The sequence below is a fragment of the Cavia porcellus genome, unplaced genomic scaffold (genome assembly GCF_034190915.1).
Source record: "Cavia porcellus strain 051 isolate PalLab524CR breed Dunkin Hartley unplaced genomic scaffold, mCavPor4.1 scaffold_24, whole genome shotgun sequence".
In the NCBI taxonomy this organism is placed as follows: Eukaryota; Metazoa; Chordata; class Mammalia; order Rodentia; family Caviidae; genus Cavia; species Cavia porcellus.
In genome coordinates, this window is record NW_026947507.1 from 33367416 (window position 1) to 33384046 (window position 16631).

General features: G+C 42.2%; 1 protein-coding gene across 7 annotated transcripts in view; it reads right to left on the reverse strand.

Moving 5' to 3' along the window:
- Positions 1-16313, reverse strand: part of Csgalnact1 (chondroitin sulfate N-acetylgalactosaminyltransferase 1) — a 315999-nt gene extending 299686 nt beyond the window's left edge. For 3 of the 7 annotated variants that reach the window (XM_063234831.1, XM_063234827.1, XM_063234829.1), the window contains exons 1-2: positions 16187-16275; positions 14752-14801 (exon numbers count right to left, since the gene is read on the reverse strand). The gene's annotated coding sequence lies outside the window, so the exon portion shown is untranslated. Of the gene's footprint in view, positions 1-14751; positions 14803-16186 lie in introns of those variants that run through there. The other 4 variants (XM_063234828.1, XM_063234830.1, XM_013143583.2 and 1 more) reach the window with 3 other exon arrangements.
- Positions 16314-16631: the final 318 nt, after the last annotated feature.

Consider the following 16631-nt stretch of genomic DNA (forward strand, 5'->3'; position numbering starts at 1 on the left):
ACCTGCAGTAAGTAGCCTAGATAAGATATAAAGGATAAAAAGAGCTGTGGACAGCCCTTGTTGCTTTGCTGCCTTCTGCCCATCATGAACTATTTCTCCTCTACAGTGCCTGTCTCCCATATACCCTGCCTTGGAGCCAAGTATGGACTGAGACCTTTACAACCTGTGCATTAAATAAACTTCTCCTCCTTTAATTTTGGGTATCAGGCATTTTGTCTCAGTAATAAGAAAAGTAAGACATATCAAAATGAAAATATACATAAAATATCATGATTCTACTTATAAGAAGTACTTACAGCAGTCAAAATCATTAGCACAGAAAGTTAAACAGTCATGGTCAAGAACTGAGGAGTTACTGGTACAGTGCAATAGAGTGTCTGTTATAAAGATGGAAGACAGGGCCAGGGATTTAGCTCAGTGGCACAATCGCCTGCACAGCATGCACAAAGGTCCTGTGTTCAATCCCTAATGTAAGACTGGGCAAGGGATTTAGCTCAGAGACACAACTGCCTGCATGGCATGTGCAAGGTTGCGAGTTTGATCCCCAGTACCAAAAAATAAATCTATATATAAAGATGGAAGACATTAGGAAAAAGACAGTGACAGTGGTCACAGATGCCCTGAAGTGTAAGTATATTTAATGCCCCTGAACTGTACTCTTAAAGTCGTTAAAATGGTAAATTTTATGTAAATTTTACAATAAAAATATGTTAAGGATATACATAAATAAAAACTATAAAGTATAAGACCATCCATCACTAAAAATAGTCAAGGACACTGAGCTGATTGAGACAAAAGGACTATTCATACAAACTATAATTTATTTTCACCTGAAAAAAAGAAAGTCTAATTAAATCTCTAGATATAAGTTTATAAAAAATTCAGAAGCTACAAAATGAGCACACAACACTTAAGATGAAGAGACTTTAAGAGGCTGAACAACCAAATGTTGTATGTGTCCCTCCTATGAATCACAATTCCAACAAAGATGGATGCATGTGGAAAGTGTAAACAAAGTCTGGGTATTATCAGGTGATTTTTTAAAGAATGATTACTAATTTTTAGGTGTTAAAATGGCATAGTAGTTATGTATAATAAAGACCTTATCAAGTTGAAATATCTGAAATATTCAGGGAGTGTGTTTTCCCTCTACTGAGCAAAGAAGAAAATCTAGCAGGCCATATAATTCTCAAATGGCAGAGACTGCTGGCTGCCTCCCAGTATCTATGGCCCCCTTCCTCTTTACAAAAGGATCCCAATTTTTAGCTGCACCCACTACTATTCCTTGCTTCTCCCTTGGAGCCAAGTATGACTATGTGACTAGGCTCTGGTCAATAAGACATAAGCAAAAATATTGGGTGGGGTATCCTAAAGGTGTCCTTACAAGACGGGAGGTACACTCATCCTCCACTTTTCCTTTCCTCTGCCTGGAACACAATGTGATGGCTGGAGCTTTTGCAGCTCCCTGTGAGGATCAGGATCACAGTATATGGGAGCAGTGAAGTAGGAGTCTTGCTCTTGATAACCAAAACTACTCCATTCTGAATTGCCTACTTAATAGCTTATTCTATACAGGACAGAATATAAGACATTTTTCTATTATGTGTTACTATTATTCCTTCACGTAGGTGCAGGAAAGAATCTTTGCTGGTAAAAATATCTGCATGGTTTGTGGCCCAGCAGATATTTAAACCGAGATTCTCTCTCTCACATGTTTGTGGGGTCTTTGGTGGCTCCAAAATCCCTGTAATGTGGGTGACACAATCAAGTCCTCTATTTGCACCCCTCCTCCACCTGCACCTGAAATTTACTCTCCTGCTCCCCACAGGATGCATGCCTTGGGCAGAGATTAGATGACTCTAGGTTGACGCTCCACTCCCACTGGGCCCAACTGGCCCACGAGAATCACACCAAACCACATGCACAAATCCACCAACACATTTAGCAGAAGAAGCCCCGTCCCAGCTGCTCCCCCACTCTCACCACCAGGATACTTCACAGGGTACCAGCCAGGGCTCCCAGTTCCAGGGCCAAGAGGCTGCAGCCTAGAAGGCCTCCCGCTGGTCCAGGTGAGGGAGTTGCTGGCCCCCAAGCCAGCCTCCTCCAGAAGGATGCCAGCCAACACAGCCAAGGCTGCTTCACACAAATCCCTGCACAAATCCCATACTAATGTCTTTTATGCTCTCCAAGTGAGCATTTTCAAGAACTGTGAAGCTGATGCTCTGAAAAATCTCCATTTTAGTCTGTCTTGAAACAAAATAAGTTTCAAGTAATTGCTCTCTGGTGCATCTTGAGATGTTAGTCAAATATTGCAATTCAACAGGCTGCCTCAAAAACAGTAAACAGGGGCCAGGGATTTAGCTCCGTGGCATAAGCACCTGCCTGACAAGCACGAGGTCATGAGTTCGATCCCTAGTACCAAAACAAACAAACAACAGTAAACAACTTCATAACATAAATCCATGATAAAAACTCTAAAGAAAAGTGAACAAACAGTTAACAGCATTTGAAGGAGCAGTTGTCTGTGCTGTGTTGGAGTAGAAGTATGTGTAAGAGCTTCAGAGGGAATGTTCTGGATGAGTATGGATAACTATCCATTTTATTACTGTAAATTAAAATTTATACACATATTATGTACTTATAACTTACGAATTTAAAAGAAAAGACACCAGATAAATCTAAACTCCATACACAACACTTTGGATAAGGTTACACTCTAAGAATTAAACTATGAACTCCAGGAGGCAGCTGGTCAACAACCAGCTTAGCAGTAGGTTGAAGGTTTTCCTGAAGGCATCACGGTGTGGTTCTGGGGCCTTATAGAGTGGTGATTGACTCTGTGATCAGTTAATCAATGCCCTCAACCAGTGTAGCATCCGGATCATCTGGAAAGACTGCCTGGGGGAAAATACTTCAGAGTGGATACTTGGTGCCTCATCAGCAGGAAAAGGAAAGAGTCTTCAGGGTGGAACAGGAGCCTTGACCAAAAGATTCAGTGAGTGGATCATGTGGCAATCTCACATGGCTCTATTGTGGCCCTGTGAGCTACAAGGACAGGGGATTGTTTTTGTTTGTTTGTCTGTTACATGGGATTGTTTTTACACTATGTTGTCCAGTACCTTTCAAAATTGCCACAGCAACCTTCTTCTTTGCAGTTTGTCTGTGGGAAAAAGTAAGTACTGGTCATATAGATTATACTGTTTCTGCTATCAAAGCAATATAAGCTGTAATATAGATACTAATGACAGCTGACACACTGTTTTGGCATGCTTATCCCATGTGGTCCTCAGGATGACTTTAATCCTGTGAGAAGAATGCACAGGCAAGTGTTAGAGTAACTGATGTCCAGATCCAAATCCCGGCTCGACTTTGAATGTGTTACCTTAGATAAGACATGAAAGCTCTTTGGGCTCAATTTTCTCAGTGTAAAGTAAGGATAACGGTAGTACCACTTTATAGAGTTGCTATGAGAATTAAATGAATTAATATTCCTAAAGTTTCTGGTATACAGCGATATACCAGGGGTATACATCTGCTATTTCAATAATTAGCACTGTTCCCATTTCACAGACTAACTAGCTGAGCTCAGAGTGGTAAATTACCTGAGTTCCATAATTAGTAAATGGATTCTAGTTAGTCTAAGCCAGATAGGTTAGATTCATCCATCATAAGCTTAACCATTAGACTGTATAAACTTGAGAGTTTTGGCAGGCAGGTTGATCTTCCTGGTCCTCTTCAATCTTGGAGCATCTAGGTTAGGTGAATTACTCAGGATCTGATAATTGCTCTTGCAGGCCAAAAAGAGCAAGTCTGTGGGCCTCTCAAATGAGACCCTAGCTGAGATCTGGTATGGTCCGGCTGCAGCGAACCTTCCCTCCAATCACCCCCAGGCAGACAATCACACCCTGTCTGCCTCATCACTGAATTCTACAGTTCTCCAAAGTTGCACTGGAATTTTTCATCATGGAGCTTTCACTCCCAGCAATATGCCAATTAAACTACATTTCTATAACCTCGGGTAAATTATATGGGCCCATCTTCAGCTGGCCATAAGCAGAAATGCTGCCTTTGAAACCCTTCTAACCTCCTACACTATGGGATGGACCTGGAGGGTGGAAAACGGTCCCTCTATCCTGCTCAAGGACCTCCACTGTCATACCACAAAGTGCAGTAGCACGGTCAGACGGCCAGGTCCAGGTCTGCAACAGACACCCAGGAGGGCTTGAGTAAGCCACACTGCCTCCCTGAACACCAATGTCACCTTTTGTGAAGCAGATAAAATGAACGAGATGATATATAAGTTTCCTCTCATTCTTTGATCTTCATATCCATATTTTAATTCACAGCCGAATCTCATTTTGATTTGACCACATTCAAAAACAGCTCAAAAAATTCTCACTTTGGAGAGAGACACACACTGATTTCCATAATTCATACATGCAAAGCGATGCTGTTGCTATTTGCAATTGTGAAGGGATAAAGGCACTTTCAAAAATCCCAATGTGAGCTGCTAGGACCACTGAGAAGAAAAACCTATTAGCCTGATAACCATACATTACATGAAACTTAAGGCTTAAAAGCTTTTCTCCTGAATAAGGAATAAACTAGGGCTATTCTTATCCAATTCATGCTAATCAGCCTCAGACTACATGAGCCTGTGTGCAACTTTATGTATGTGCATGTGCCAGCAGATCAAAGATTTTTTCAGAAATTTAAAAAATAAATGAGAAAGTATTGTGAATATCTCCAAACAGGGCAGCATGTATTACAATGATCATCTCAAAATGAAATTGGGTAACTTATGGAAGATACTAGAATGATTCATAATTTTATTCTTGGCCCTGTATTGATATAATGCTTGCTAATAAACTAATGTAGCAAATAATTTTTTCAAAAAAAGTGACAAAATCAAACAAGTAACAGCCCACTGCATGTACTTTCAGGTACTAGCAGTTTGATTCCTGAGAACATTCTTTCAATCAGAAGCAGACATAAAATGCAAATACTGGTAAGTTTTCTCTTCTTCCAAACATCATAGTTTGTACTTTTATCCTTGAAAGCTATATTAAGATGACTTTCTTTAATAAAATTAACATCAAGTATCTAATGTATCTTTTCAGAAGCGTGATCCATGATAAATGCAAATGAAGATGATAAATTTCTCCACACATGTTCAGAAAGTTTCACAATCTATGTGGCATATCTCTTAATGTCCCAACAGCATTGAATGTTTCATCAAAAATTTATCTTTGGTACAGTGATGCTCTGGGAGAGGAAAAGGAAAAAGGCACATAATCCAGGAAGCTGAGGCATGATATAGGTAAAGGCCAGGCTATTACTCTTAATGATAATGCCAAACTTACCCTGAACACTTTGCCTAATTAGACTTCACACAGGGGAAAAATGTTTTAACATTTAACAAGTATAATGGTGCCATCAATGTACACAAATCAAACCTGATAAGGAGTATTGCTTATTAAAGAGAAAGACAGATGGCTATGGGAAAGGTATAATCATTAAATGTAGAATTTCAAAGGTTCCAGCTGTGAACACCAGCCACACACTTTAAAATTACCACTTCTCCACAGAAACTCAATGCATTATTTAAGGCTATCGTCTTGCTCGGTAGGCTACAGATACACCCACACCATAGATTTAATAAAAATAACTTGATTCAGATAGATTGTCCTCGCTGCTTCTCAGAGCTCAGTCTTCTAAACCATGTTGGCTGATGTCAAAATCCCAGAATCAAGATGTTCAGCATTGTTTCCTCTTATAATTGCTTCAGTTAGGTAATTAGCTTTCCTTTTAATTACCTTCAAAAACACTTACTGAGTGGGAAGACTTCCTGACTCTCTTAAATCCAGCCCACCACAAGATTATGAATATATAATTTGTTCATAGGTAGCTTTTAAGAAAACTCACATGATGCAGGGATATAGTTTAAAACACGCTTACAAATTGCAAACAAGAGTAAAAGATTGCTAAGGATGGTTTTTCCTTGTGTTTTACCCACTGCCAGCTTCATGCTCAAATATATGGATCTTCCCATGTGATTTGCCCAATCAGGCACTCAGACTCATACTACCTATGTTGACTGTGGAATTAATTACTGGGCTTGTGTGTCCCACACATACTCATCCGGAACCCACCACGCTACACACTGTGCTATACTTGTTATAGTTTAAATTTCAGCCATTGTGCCATGGGACGTCACGGTTTGTTTCAATGATGACAACCCAACACAAGTGCTGTTCAGCATGTTTTCCTTGGTATGTGGAGGTTATCACAGCAACTGTATGAGCAGTAGATTTAGAGGCAAGCAGACATGTGTTCAAATGCTAGTTGTCTAGCATAGTCATCTGATATATCTGTCTGGTCCTCAGTTCCTCCAATATTTTTGTGTGTATTAAATAAATTCCACCCCAAAAGTACTTTAAATACATAATGTTGAACATATTTCTACATTATATTTATATTATAAATATTATATTTTTTATCTATATTTCTACAAAAATGCCTTATTTTAATTGAAAAATCAATTCAACTCCTGACTTAATCACAAGGATACACATTTCAGAAAGTTCCACACATGTTCAGAAAATTTATTTTTCTTTGGGTACATATAATCCCTTTCTTGGCTTATGTCCTCAAACTCTTCAGAGCTATTCTTACCAAAGAGTTTCCATAAAGATTACGGATTTAAAATGCATAGAACAAAGGATTTCACATTTTAATCCACTAGCTGTATATACACAGATGAAGCTGAGATCATTTAGAATCAATTAATTTTGATTTCTGATGTTGCTAACTCAACAGGAAACAAATGCTAATCCCCATGTCCTTGAAGTAGGCACTGAGCTTAGCAACCCCAAGAAAGATGTTCTACATACTGCTCTGCTCTAGCATAATGCACACCCTTCTTTGTAGTATCTGCTCCCCTATGATCTCCTGTGGTCAGAATCCCCTCTTTTATCATCTGAATATCTCTAGCAACAAACACAAGGCCAGGTACACAAGAGTCCCTCCCCAGAATCTGAACAACTTGAGAGCCGCCAGGTGTGCAACTGGCTTCTTGCAGAGATAGCTAAAATTACCTACTCATCAGACCTTGTACCTAACGATGTCACACATCCCATCAAGAGCAGATGATGTGAACAAGCGAGCTTCATTTCTAACAGTATCACTCCAGTAAGCAGCTGGGCCATCATGGATAAATCACTTCATGTCACTGGGCCTCTTTCAGCTTACCTGCAAATATGGGATCACCTTAAACGAGTAATTACTTTTGCAAAATATTAACCCTAGGCCAATGATCTCAGAAATGCTTTCGTTGTCATTGATATATTCTTGCTAGCCAATATTAGGTCTCTTCATTACTTCTAACTCTAACAAGTTATTAAACAGACAAGGGATGGCAAAACTTTTAGAGCTTTCAATGTTATGAACAGCCTTCTGCAGCACAAGTATCACAAGTGCCCGCTACTGGACTACACTATAAAACCAAGCCTGCAAGTCCTCCAGAAAAAAGTACCTCTTTCAAATGCACAATTTGACTATTATACAGATTTGTAATTCAAATAAATTAACTGAATGATCATGGTCAACTTTAAGTTTTCTCTACTCATTTCCTAAATTTGCTCTACAATGACCAAGAGCAGCAAACCCTGGCCATTTCATATGAGCACGGCATTTACACTAAGAATAAACCAACAATCCTGATGCAAACTAGAGAAAGGAGTTTAAAGAAACTAATGTTCCGGTGTCCTTTCCCCCAGGCCAAGCTGGCTCCACGGGCGAAAGAAGCACCTCCTCATGCTTTCAGGGAACTAACTTTACAAAGCACCTCCACCTGCCCAACTCTGGTGAAAAACACAGACATGCACAGGTTCCCCCTAGGTCACCAAAGAAATCTCCCATTTCTGAGGATGGTGCTAATCCGCAAGGAGCAAGAAATATGGACAACTGGTTTGTGAGGCCACTGTGTTGAGTGGGACAGAAATCAGAATATCTGTAGTTCCTGCTCTCCTCTTCCATTTCCATCAAGCACTAAACATAAGACATGGTTCTTAATAAAAGATCTAAACCAGTAACTTTTGCAGCCTCTGTCATTCACAAATAGTGGCCCTGGCTCACTCATGTTCTCAAAGGAAGGTAAAAAGCCAATTCCAGTGAAGTTGGATAAATTCCCTTATAGGCTCAAGGATATTAATGGGGAAAACTCTCATGATTTTTAATTATTTAAGTGACTAACAGGTTGTCTACTTTGAGACAGCCTGAGACCTCCAACACCGAACCAGCTTTCTTGATCCAACAGAGTAACTGGTTTTCTGTTCAGATTTTGGCTTTAGCCACCATTTTGACTGAAGAATCAATTCACAGGCCACAAATTTCATTGATTTTCAATTAAACACCACTTTCATCTTGATGATCAAATTCCTATTTTATGGATTAAGAACTTGCCCATGACCACGGAGTGCATCTGCTCTAGAATCATTTCTCCATCAATTTAGCTTCCTTCTGTGGCAACCAGTCTACCCATTAAGTTCCATCCTGTCACCCAGGCTTGGGGATCTATAGGCTGTGAGTTTAGTGATAAGTGGAAATGAAGCTCCTGGCATGCTACTGACAGAAGCATGGGTACTTCCAAAATACGTCTCCCCAAAACCACAAGTCTTTTCCCTTGGCTCCCTTTATATAGCCACAAAGGAACTCAAGTAAACCTAATTTCTATGTAGGTAGAACCCTGGGAGTTCTGAGTTACTTATGTCCATGGAAATCCAAGAGGTACCTATTTCCTATCCACTTGTATATAAGTGGAAGTCAAATAAGGAAGAGAATGCTATTATCTTTTAAGCAACTAAATAAAGCAGCCAAGGGACACCAGGAAGTCGTTGCTCAGTAGCAAGGCCCAGTCACTGTCTCATGGCCCTTGGTCTATATTTAAGCATTATATATAATGCTTTTAACAATGTTTGAAAGGGATGGAGGTTTTCCAGGGTTCATTTCCATACCCAGGAACCTTATCACAGCGACAAGTACAGAGTGAGGCTCCAAGGACACACTTGATTACAATAGTTTAAAACATATGAAAGACCACCCAAGTGCAACTAGGAGATTCAGGATCCAGGGAGAGCGTGACATTCTCCTGTCTTCTAAATTCTAAACTGTCTTCCAAAGGGAAAATTCTCGTTTTCTCTTCCATGTGTTCAGTATCAATCCATGCGTTTACACACATTACCTCGATCAGCAAACAACTCAATGAGATAAACATGATTATCCCTATTTTTTAGTGGAGAAACTGAGAGGTAAAGAAGGAAAGAACTTGCTCAAGATCGCACAGTGGAGTTTTGGCCTCTTGTGAACTGTTTCCATCTCCCAGGGCTGCTCCCGCCTCAGCCAGGCCACTGGCTCCCCCACTTACCGTGGTACTTGCATGCCTTCATTATACGAATCCTCCCAACCCGTAATTTCATTTCAAAGTTTATTCCTCTTCCTACAAAGCTCTCTTTCTGTGACTTTTTTTAAAGCTTGTTTGCTGATTTCACTTTAATACCCTATTAATTCTATGTAAAGGCCTTTTGAAAATTACAGTAACTTACTCTAAACAAACTGCTCTCCAATTTGATACTGTATTTCAATGTTTTGCATTTTTTTAGAAACCCTGGATCTAGCTTCTCCTGCACCTGGGCAGGTTCTGTTTGCTCACTCACAGAAAGGCCGGTTTATGGTTTACACCTATGTGCAGTCGCATAATAAATAATGAGTCTAGGCCTCTTGCTCCCAGGCTGAAGTAGACGCTCTCGGACTGTAATGACTTTGTAAAGCCCGCATTCCCTCCCTACCACACACACCATCTACTCTGCATGCCACACAAGGAGGCTCATTATCATAAAACCACCAGGAACATCCCTGCCCTGCTAGCAGAACACAGCCCCCCACAGAGCATATGCCTGCAGGACTAACCCAGAGGCCCCCTAGGGATCTGGCTCCTTGACAACAGTGAGAAAGACTTGGGTATATTTAACCAAATCCCCAACTAGATAAAAAGGGAGAGGATTCATTTCTCCAGCTCCCCCTTGAAATCTCAAGCAGGAGTTGGCAGGCAACTAATTTCGATTTGGCTGTTCGTTGCCAGAGGAAGCGCTACCCTTGGAAAATCCTGCAATCAGCACCCTGGACACCAGAAGTTCCTAACAGGCAAAGCAACCTGGGATGCAGAAGGGCTGCAGTTGTCCTGTGAGCTCTGTGTGTAGCCCAGTGTTACAATTCCGAGTCACTGACCCACACTGGCACCCCTGAGGAACATGCTGCTCACTGGTCCCCAGCACGGCACACCCCATCTGCTTAGCCTGCCTACAACTTTCTTTATGACTTACTCCAATTTCCATGAAACCTGAGTTCTTAACAGGTCCCCAGATAGCTTCCTCTTCACCCCTCAGACCCACACTTCACTCTACACCATGGGCAGCAAATGCCTCTGGGCTCTGGGCTAACACTGTTTGCTGGGATTCAACCTTTTCCAGCCAGCTCAGCTAACAATCAAGTACCCTAGGTCAGCTCATAGATCATCAGTACCTCTGCCAGGTCTTTTCCAGAGCCATGAGGAAAAACATGAACGCAACATTTTCAAGGCACTAATCACCACAATCTGTCTTGGATTTAGGATACCCTTATACCACCTTAGATTACTCCTTAAGTGCTAGGGTAAGAGGGGAGAGGAGAGAAGGTACAAAAAGGAAAGAAGGAGAAAAAAGGAAAAGAGCCACTCTTGGTTAGTTCCTGTCACCTCCAAGTGACACATTACCTATACTTATTATTTAATTCTTGCACCGAACCTACTTCATGGAACTCTCCCCATCTTGTACATGAAGAGGCTAAATCTCACAGACGTTCCGTGCAGAGACTAGACCCCTCCAGCTAGTAAGTGATGCAGCCAGGACACAAGTCCAGGACTGTCCAGACCTAAAGTTTCAAAACACTTCCTCCTGCCTGAACCAGCATCCCATCTCTGTACTCCCTGGAGTGCCTAGCAAGTGCTTTCACATAACAGGTGCAGAAGCAACGTTTGTTCAATGAATGCATGAATGGCTGAGTCCAGCCATCATGCCTTAACCCACACACTCAATAAAATTTAAACTCTCCATTTATAATATGCCTGCAAAGTGCCTTGATAAGAAGTTAAAGGCTGTGCAGAGATATGATTCCACATTATATTTTGAGCTACTAGACAAAACTGCATTTACAAACCCACAAATAAAACTTACTGCAGCAGACTCACTGATAAAAAAAATGCATTTGTTATCTTGCTTCATTCTGCCCAGGAAAAAAAACTAGAAATATAATAATTTAAGGAAAAAAATCAATGTTTTCATGTTTAGTTAACCCTCAGAACTCTGACATTTTTCCAGCTGCCAGTTCAGTGAATTTATGCTGGAAAAAAACAGCATAGGTTATGAGCTGGAGCTCAGCAGACACTGAGCTCCAACCCAGCTCTACCACGGACCTTAGCCACATAACTTCCTAAACGTTGGTCTGCTTGTCTATAAAATAAACACAGATAATAATAGTGCATTCTGTCTAAGGTGAAAATGTAGATAATAACAGTGCATCCAACCTACCGGACCTGCACCAACTAAATGAAACACTCATATCTCACACTTAGCACAGCACCTGCCATGTAGTTAAGAGCTCCCTAAATGGACCACTTTTGTCGTGGGAAGGGAAGAAGTGCAATGGAAGTACAATGAGAAACCTTTGATGAATTACTTTCCCTTATAAACACAGCTAGAAGCATTAAATTCACTGAATCCTCCATTCGAGATCATCATGATTACTAGAATGGTCTACCCTGAAAGTGATTCAGTCAATAATAATAATCAGCAATAACTCTGTGTCTCTGTGTGTGTGTGTGTGTGTGTGTGTGTGTGTGTTATGATGTGCCAAGGTCTCTTCTAACCACTTTTACAGACAACAGCATCACACACAGATACTCAGAGTGTACCACACAAAAGCCCAGCAGGGAAACGAGAGGAGTAAGCTAATGTCCAGTCCACTGTCTGTTCACCCAGTGTAGCACCCTGGCACAGGATGGCCGACCACAGAAAGGTCATTCAGTGCTAACTTGTACAAAAGCACCTCACAGACTAGCAGCAACCCTGTTTATTTCACCAATACATTAACTTTGCCAAATATTTAACCAATGAGAGACAAAAGTACAAAGCCACTTAGGAGGATACCTGAAACCACTTTAGAAGCAGGTTAGATGGTATTCATCAAATCTCCCATGAATTCCTAATATGAGGCTGCCCACTGGCACCCAGGTGCCTTGGGAATGCAAAAAGGTCGGCCTCGGAGTTCAGTATAAATAGACATCCACGTCTACCTCATCCCAGTTTCCTGCTTCCCTTCTCCTCACTCAATTCAAATGTCCTTTGTGTGTGAAAATAAAGCAACAGATGTAGCCCCAGGATAAACCAAATGTTATGTTTTGCACTGCCTAAAAACAACAACAAAAATTATCTGTGCAGCAAAGGAATGTTTCACTAAGTGATAGGTTTAAAATGTTTCATGGAAAATTTTAGCAAAGAGTTGTCATTTCCATTCAGGTGGCTCTCCCAAGTGCAAGTTTCTAAAAATGACTCCCAGGTACAAAGACCCATTCATTTTCTCTTACCTTAAGCATCCACAGTCTTGGTCTGCTCAGGGCTCTTGCCCATGTGAAATCGTCAGGCACTGCATAAAGCTCTATCTCAGTCATTTTGGCTGAGGCTCACCTTCCGTATGGGAAGGGGAAGGAGATACAGGAAGGTGCCATACACTTCTCTAGCTGGGGGTTTGAGGGTAACAACAAATCTCTTCCAGTTCTAGAAAAGCATTATTTCTTACAAACAATGATATGCACCCAATTTTAAAAGCCATTTTAAAAATTCAGCTTAATCAGAAGAAAGTGATAAAAACCACCTACATTGTCACACAGCAGTTGTTTCTTTTAACCTGTTCTCTATGATGACTGACCTAGTCTTTGCTAGAAAAACATCCAAAAAGCCAAATTACCTGGTTGAAAATTCTCCCATAAGAAAATCAAAATTGGATGGCTTATAATTTTCTAAATTCAGAGACATTCTTTTATTAAATAAGGTTTTGAAAATACCTCAGATTTCAGGTCCACAATGTGCTGAACTTTTCTGTTACTGTAGTTAACTTTATAGACTGAAGGTGTTTAGTTTGTCACTATAATTAAATTTCACTGAAAATACAATGTTCTCATACTCAATGGCAAACGATATAGCAATATTTTGAGTTATAATGCTTGTTGATATACACTGTCAGTACTCTTTCCTCCACATAGCAAATTATATCTGCTGAATAAAAACACAAATAAGTGAAAACACCCTTAAATTATCAGTGAATGTTTTCAAAGCTAACTTCATTCAAATTAGAAATGAGAGGACTTTTCAAAAGCTCACACAGAGGAAAGGCGCTTTTCAATTACACGTCTTGAAATATAGCAAAACATTTTTAAAGGTGGGATTTGGAAAAGACATCAGGAGCTTCAAATCCCTTCAAAAACAATTCACCTTGCCGTTGTTGTTACAAATACTCACTTAGGAGATGAAGCAATTTTAAACATATCAAAAGATAAAAAAGCAAGCTCCATCAAAGACACACACACACCAAGAAAAACTGTAAAATTACTGGATCAAAACTTACATATTTGATTGCTTTCAAGTTTTAAGAAATCATGTATCTGAAAATGATATAAAAGTAAAAAGTCCCATCCTTAAATCTCCTATAAACCTTTAATATTATTCAAAAACTGTACCGAATCCACCACTTTATTTGTGAGACTTTGATAATGTTTTTCACACAGGGCTACCCTTTTCTTCTATGGTGTTCCATGTGGAGTAACCAAGAAGTTAAATGTCTCTGTTACCTCAAAGGGCAGAATAACGGTGATAAATGACAGCCCAGGGTGATCTGCTATGCAGAGGAGGCCCCTAGTGGTGAAGTGACTGCTCCAGTCATTTTATGACTGCTTCATCATGAGGGCCAGATCAATAGCTAATAAAGTCTACCTGAGCTTTGCTCTCTGATACCTCTATTAGCGCTAATATATAGGAGGCCTGTATTTTACAATGCCAAGGCTCTTTCATCAAGAATACAAAAGGAAGGATGTGACCTGAAGAAAAGCTTCATTATACTCTGAATTTCTAATCAACTGACATTTATCAGGCCCTTGCCCCCTGACAGGCACCAAGTCAGACACAGAGACACAGACAAGCTAGAGACACGAGCAGGCCGACAGTGTGATGATATCGCATTAAGAACAAACTAAAACAGCACAGACACTGCAAAGTCCAATTCATCTCCGCGTGATTTGATGTTAAATTCTCACCAATGAAGTATGGCCTACCATCTCCCACCAAAATGTCAACTCCTCCTTTCAAACACCCATATGCGGCTGCACCTGAGGTTCTTCAGTAAAGATGGATGGCTGCATAGATGAAAAGCAAGACTGCATGAAAGAAACAACTATGGGTTTTTAGAATGTTGAAACATGCCAGAATCACTGACTCATAAAAGCAGAGACAGACAAGAGACATTTATGAAGCCTATGCTGTTCCCTGAGTACTAGGGATAGGTTTGTAAATATTATTTCATTCTGCCCAGCGTTTCTATTAAGTGGGGAATTATTTTTGGCATTTCACAGATTAGGAATCCAGTGCCAGAAAAGGGTTAGTGACTTACCCGAGTTCATGCAGTTAATAAATGGAAGAAGATGCTTGAAGCTCAGATTTCTGCAAAAGCAAAAGACAGTCATGTTGCAACATCATGGAAAAGGATGGCTATGAAAGATTGAAGTTTTGCTTGAACTCCATTAATACCGTTTACAAATAGGCACATGTGATTTGAAACACAAAGCCAAGCAGAATTAAAGTATTTCCATACTGTCTCATTTGGAGTACAATAGTGAGGTAATTCAATAGAGACCAATCATTAAATATTTATTCAGTTCCCACAATGGATATGGACCATCTCTTGTTTTCCTGGTATTGAGATTCCCCAGGAACTTAAGTCACTTTTTATACCTGGGCACAAGGTAGTCCCTGCCTTTCCAAGTTTGAAGGACACCTCTCTTTCCAATTAGCAAAATGACAGCATCACATAGGACTTAGGAAGGTTCACTGTTGCAAGTAACATCATTAACTGTGATTTTTCTCACGTGAACAATGTTAATAAAATCCTGTACAATTAAATTTATATTTCTAGTTTTATTTTTTAAACCAGTACAATGACAGTTGACTTTATTATCGAAATGCATCTAATGCCACTTACGTGAAAACAGGCTTCAAAATCAGAATAAAATTACAGTTTACAAAACATAACCAGTCTAGCACTTAATAGTATTTATCAGCCTTTCCAGAGGTCACTGCTCTGGCGTCCACAGGGCATCTTTTCCTCTCTCACCATTCTTCCTCTGCTCACAATGAAAAGATAACTTCAGAAATCACTGACAGGATCACAGGTGCAGGAAGTGTCTGGGAAACAAACAACTTCGCCTTTGCTTTATACGGATTTCCTCCTCCTGCCCTCCCCCAACCACATCCTAACTCAACACCATGCCCTCGGGTAGCTCCTGGCCAGCGGCCACACAAAACACTTCCGCGGGGCATCCCGGGGCGCGGCGACCCTCAGACCCAGCCACCGTAGCCCCAGACAGCAGTGCACGCTGTCCACCCGCCACCCTCTCCATCACAGCAGAAATGATACAAAAATAACTGCAAGGTAGTCGCGTGGACACGTGTAAAGGCTACTTTTGAGTGGGTTTTCGAGAAAGTCATTAAACAGCTCAGTGGCACCATCAGCGGAGGCGGGTCCCACTCACTGACCCTGGCGCACAGTGGCCCGGGACCCTCGCTGGCGCCTGTGCGCACTCGCGCGGCCACCTGAAGACGCTGCGCCCCCAAGGGCCCAGCCACTCCCAGCCCCGGCGACGCGCAGCCCCCTCCCCGCGCGGAGCCCTCGGCCACGGCGGGCAGCGACAGAGCGAGGCCGGGCGCGGCACCGTCCTCCCGCGAACGATCCCCCGAGGTCGCGGGCTGGGCAGCAGGGACTAACGCAGGGGCCCCCCACGCCGCGCGCCGCGCACCACAACTGGTCTCCAAGGGAAGGGACGACTCACCCCGAGGCGCCCTCCGGGCTGCCCGGCCCGGCCCCCGCTGCTCCGCCGCCGCCGAACTTTCCCTCCTGCGCGGCGGCCACGAGCTCGGCTCCACCTCCCGCTCCGGCAGCCGCGGAGCCTCCAGGGACCCGGGGGGCGGGGAGCGGCAGCGTGCGGGCGGGCTGAGCCGCGGCCAAGCCCAGCTCCTGCCGCCGCGTGGGAGCCAGCGGGGCCGGCGATCCCGCGCGCGGGATCAGGGCTGTGGGGCCAGGGTCGCGCCCGGCTGCGCCCACCCGCTTCCCCTCCGCAGTGCGTCCCCGCGCCCCGTCGGAGCGGGGCGCCCTGGCGGAAGCCTGTGGCTCTGCAGGGGCCAGACTGGGAGACAGGGTCCGCAGCGGGGGACTGTTTTACGTGCCTGGTCGCCGAGATGAGTTGAGGAAAGGTGCTGGACCCCTATGGCGCGGCC